Genomic DNA, 6,000 nt, shown 5'->3' on the forward strand with positions numbered 1-6,000 from the left:
CACTCATCACATTCATTAAAGCTGGGTAACAGCAACCTGTCGAGTCTTTCTGTGGCATGAAATGGTTTCTGTCACCACAAACCCAAATTACAGCATGCGAAGTGTCACTTGGTTTGCTAAACGTACAGGTAAAACCTGTTGTGATACTGCCTATCACCGCTGTGCAGTTCCCTGTGGTCGAATTCTTGATGTCAATTCTGACTCTGCAGTCAGAACACCCTGCTTTCACGTTCAGCTTCAGTCTCGTGAGCACACGCACACATCTCCTTGAACATGCATCACTCTCAATTTTGTAATCAACATGTCTGTGTGGTTGTACCGCTGCGTTCTCTTTCGAGCAGACGTTGGATGTTTTGTTGGAATCTTCCCTTGCTCGATGTCCGCTGCAGCTCTAAGCACCACCTACTGGATTCTGTAGGCTTGAAATAGGGTTTAACTTGAAAACTGGTTGGCTCAGCACCACGTTGTGCCAGTGTCTCTGCTCCTGAGATGATAACGGCAAATGATGTTTATATATCTGCCCGCACAGACGTTTTCCTCCTGCTTCTCTCTCCTCTTGGCTCCTCCTCCCCGATCACTGTTGGGACCTTTCTGCAATGGCTCGCATGCACCCACGTCGCTCTCTCCGCTACTTTGACGGCAGTGTCGTCAGAAGCCTGACAAAAGGCCCTAGCCGCCTTTCCGCCTTCCAGCTTTTCGTACTCAGGTCCTGTTTTACCACGTGATCTCCTGGCTTGATGTTGTGCAAGGGAGTCTCAGCCGGTTTCCCCTGTAGCAGTTTTCGCCTGCACACATACATCAGACAACAGAGAAGACATTTCTTTGCAATAATTCACAATTCTATTGATGCAAGCTATTGTTTACCCCCTTCCATTCCCATGAATGGTGGTCTTCCAAAAAAAATTTCTCAAACGGGCTCAGATTTACTCAAGGCCTTTTCTCGTTTTCATGTATTTCAATATGCATCAAAATGCGAAATTTTCAGCAAATATTGTAACCCCCTTATAAACTTCATTCATTTGAGTACCATTACCATTACCATTCCCCCTTTGGCTGCAGGCTCGCCCATGCAGCCATTTATCATAATCATTGAAAATATTGTTGGGGTAAACAAGGCTTGCCATCACTTCTTGTCTAGACGCCATTTTGCACATTCACACATCATTCATAAGTTTCCAGCCACGTCTCCACAGGTGCTTCTCCGCTGCTGTGGCAAATGCCTGCATACTCTGTAAGGAAATCAAAGCATTTGTGTTAGTTTCAGATAATAAAATGCATTCTGGTTCCTTTGACTGCTGTGCTGCCGCGGCCTTCGCAGCCGCATCTGCTCTCACGGTTTCCTGTTGAAATAAACTCTTTGTTGTTAGTTACGCTGCGCATTTAAGTCTTAACTTGAAAGTTTCCCATAAACATACTGAAAATATCCAATAAAATGAAAGACAAATCCGTATTTCATCTCTGTAAGCCGGGCTAAGTCAGTAATCACTGTCACTGCTCTCCCATCATGTTAGGGGTGTGTGATACCTACAAAATTCAAACATGCCAACTTTCTGCTATCAACCGTTTGACGACACACACATCCCTAGGCCAGACCCACAGTCACTCCTCAGAGACTAAACACTTTAGAAAACATATATGAAAAACCAACAATCAGTGGTTCTTTTGATTAATCAAAATCATAACAGACCTTTTTGGCATTCACTCAAACTCAAACTAAACAATACAAATAAGTAAGATAGATAATAATCCATCTTAGCGCCTTCAATCTCTGCATAAAACATCCTTCAGTTTACATTTTGTGCTTTGCCCACAGTTTCTCACTGTGCATCACATTCTTATCACCCTTCCTTCAGTCAGTCATTTCAACACAATTCTTCACAAACTGCCCTACTTACTATTTCCAACAGACCCATTTTCACTCATCATAGCCCACCTCATATTTAACCATTAACAAATATAAATCTAAATTTGTTAATGTTAAATATACTTCATCAAAATGACAAAATTATCAATTTGTATTACGTTCAATCAGCTCGTTCACTCATCTTTATCTCGTGACATCATACTTAATCATACTCAATACCCAATTCTTTATCAAAATCTTTTCAGCTCCTGTTATCAATAAACAAAATTAATTAATTAATCAATTAGGATTTCTTTTAAAGTACCCTTTTCTCCATGCCCTGTCCATTAAAACTCCTCTTACATCATGTAATTTGGCAGTGATTCTTATCATCAAACTTGCCACATCAATTTCTTTAACGCTGGTTAAAACCAATCTGTATTTTAAAAAGCATTCATATTTCAATATCCATTTTAGCCTAATTTGACTTTGATTGTTCACAATCCCTGTCAGAAATCCTAATTTTTATTTTTATTTTCTATTTATTTTTTTTTGTTTCCTGTATGAATCAAAATATGTCTAGAAGTTATCTAGATATTCTTTTAGAAGTTATCTTTTTGGTTCGCCCTCCGGCCTTTCATAAATATGAGTGAGTCTCTAGATCATTTGGATAGTGACTTCGGTTAAATTGTCACTTTGTCTCTTAATTAATCCGAAGATAAATTAAAATAGTCTTCATCCATGACAAATTTGGTCATAATTACTAGTGACAGACAGAGCTGGATGTCCAATCCACTTAAAGCTCGTCCCATGTTCTGATCATCTTTTCATCAGATTCACTCAGAATAATCAACTTCCTCTAAAGTTTTTTTGTTTTGTTTAACTCAACCCATCTGTAATGATAAAGACACTAATTCCAGAGGTTACTGACACACTACACTCAATCATGACGCATAAATATGAACTGCTCATTCTCAAGATGTGCTTTTACATGGTCTCTTAACCAGTTTCAAATATGTTCGTTCATTAGTTGTTTATTTTTAGAAAAGTCAGCTGGGTTGTTTTGTTCTGATATCATTGTTTTTGTGTAGTCTCAGCTTTAACTGAGCAATAACAGATATAGTACAATCCCTGTTTCCAGCCTCTCTCTCTCTCTCTCTCTCTCACCCAGATAATCTTTTCAACAGTCTTCTAAGACTTTAACTATAATGTTAAATTCATTAACCCTTAAATCATTAATCCTTCACAAAGTTTTAGAAATTTCATAGTGTAACTTATTGTTTCAAGTTATCTTTAGTTTAGATTTCTTTGTTATTCAGACCTTCTCTTTAAACTTCAAAAGCCGTCCTCATCTTAAAGCCATCACCATGTCTCCAAATTATCCTCTGCCATCCTAATGACCTGCAGGATTAAGACTATGATAGAGACATATTAGTTCAATATCATACAGTTTTACTAATCCAAATAAATTTTGTTCTGCTCCACAAAGTTATCAATCACAATCACAGCATGGTCTCAGCTGGCTCTTGAATGCCGATCTCATTCATAGCTCTTTTCCTTCAGGGTGTTTCCTGGCTCTCAATTTATGCGGTATTTGGTGAGCGGTATAGAGGGGCCAATATTAGGGCAGGGGCTGCTGTGTCCAGTCTTGACCTTGGCCCTTACGAAACACAGCTCCCCCCCCAACAGAGATGCTGCTGGCCTCACAGACATCTGCCTCACCTCTCATACACACCTCACATAAAACCCCCTCCTCCTTTTTTTTTTTTTTTTTTTTTTTTTTTTTTTTGGTAGGGGGTCCAAGGCGACTTATCGTGATTCCCCTGGCTTGGGTTGCCCCCCGTCAGGCCGTAGGAAGTCTTACCCGTCATCGGGAACAACCACATCGTGCTCAACCTCGTCATCGCTTTGAGATCTTTGACCCTAAACAGGATCCGATATTTTCTAGAGCCTTTCGGAAAGTGCATTCAAGAGTCATCAGAGCCATCTGGTCTGCTTTCAAATTAGCAAAAACATGGAGACAGGTTAATTATAACACAACTTAATCACTAAAATCCAGCATACTTCTTCAAAGCTGCCCCATAGCAGTGCTTAGATTATTTTCAGTGAATTTAGCCAAAACACCTGTCCATTCATTTTAATGTTCTGCTACATCTGTGACCAAGGCCATCAGTTCTGTACATGGTGAAGGCTAAAAGCAGACAGAAGTTACTGGTCATATCATACATTAGTCAAACATTTCAGTTCATTAAAAGTCTGTATTTTTAAAACATGTCTTATTGCCCTCTTGATGGCACCTTTTTCTATCTTAACAAATAACTGTCTATTATGTTCACATGATACCCTGTGCCTTTACTCATCAATATCTTCTATCATCTGTGGCACAGGCTCATATATCAGCTTTGAGCTGGTCTGGGATCAGAGAGAGACTTTGAGGCCTTCAGGGCTGGTACACTGCATTTTCATAAACTTCTCACTCTTCACACTAGCTCAGCGTAAGATCTGGCTTTGTTTTCAAATAAATGAGACATTTTCCTTTTAACTCTATCCTTAGACAGAAATCACATTTTCAAATGATCATAACTTTATATTTGTCTCTTGCCCCCAAAATTAATTCAGAAACTTTAATTTCCACTCAGATTGAGTCTCTGTTACTCAAATTAGGCCACGTGGTGGCCGGATTGAGATTACAAATGGTTTATTTCAGATCAGCACAATCTTATCTTTTGAAACCAAAACATCAATTTCTAGGGTTTTCAACATTTTAACACCTATAGTTATTTCAACAACCCAATATTCAGTCAAATCATCATTATCAGAGTTTTGCAAAGGTGAGAAGAGCAAGAACATATTTATTATATCTTTTTCATTTAACTCGGTTAATCAGGATTTATATATTTTATATATATCTTTTACAACATGTTTTATCATCTTTAACTTTAATTTTAACCTCATATTAAAATTATCTCAAATCCTTCCTTCAAAAATAATCACTAAAGAATTTATCAAGCTTATTATTTTCTCATTTTCTTAGTGTAAATCTCTGTTTTATCCTTTTTTTTTTTTTTTTTTTTTTTTTTTTTTTTTTTACTGATTTCATTTACAGAATTTAGTCTGGTGGCCTGATTTGCCACACTTTTTACACCTTATGGGTGTTCAGACACAGTTATGTGCAAAATCAATGGCCCAGCTGACCACAATTAAAACACTCTCATCTTTAGCTTATGGAGCAACGTTCAGCAACCTGTGTGCTCCAAAAGTGGCAGTCTGTCTGAGAACAGAGCTCTCTCGAGGTCCAATAAAACAGACAATGGCTTGCAATTTATGGTGCTTTATCAAAGTTTATCTGCTTTTTTACCAACATTATTTTTAGTTACTCAAATTGTATATCTCCCTTCGGGTATGGCACCTCCCCCATTTTATAAATTAATGAATACGCACAAACATCTACAAATTTGAATTCTCTTGTTCTCTCTTTGTTTGTAGCTAGTTAACTTCCAATTACAATAAAAACATTTCTGCCCATTATCTTCATCAGTCCAGCAAATTTCTTTGAAGTCAGGGTTTCAGAGCGGAGCTGCTTACAGCATTTGCTCTTGTTCATCTTACAATCTTTATACCGACTAATCAAATTACTGATCATATCACTCAAATTGTTAGCTAAAATTTTGTCAAAGTTCATACTCACCAGCGATCTTTAAACAGCTGTGGCATTTTAATTTCTCCGTTTCATTTCTCCACAGTCAATGCCTCTCACACCCAGCATTTCGGTGTCTGCTCACAGTTCTCACACGCGTTCTCACAACAGCCCATCGATTTATCCTTTTCCTTCAACTGACTCTTTCACAGTCCCAGTCCGGTCACTCAGCGGTGACACTCAAATCATGACATTTAATGAACTTCGTATACGTTGCATGCATTTCTGGCCATATAATTTTCTCATTTGATAAAATACCGGTGTCTCATATTCAGCTAGCTTTCTTTTGGATTTCCCCATATTGGCAGTCTGATTCTGTGGCTTTTTCGCGCGCGCGCTATTAATCTGTTGGACGTCTCCGTACAGATCTGATCTCTTCACCCAAGATCAGCCGGGCGGACACTCGCAATAGTGCCCTTTTCGGGACTGCACACAACTCAGTCCCCGGACCGCACACAAC

The sequence above is a fragment of the Gobio gobio genome, assembly GCF_949357685.1.
Source record: "Gobio gobio genome assembly, chromosome: 25".
Lineage (NCBI taxonomy): Eukaryota > Metazoa > Chordata > Actinopteri > Cypriniformes > Gobionidae > Gobio > Gobio gobio.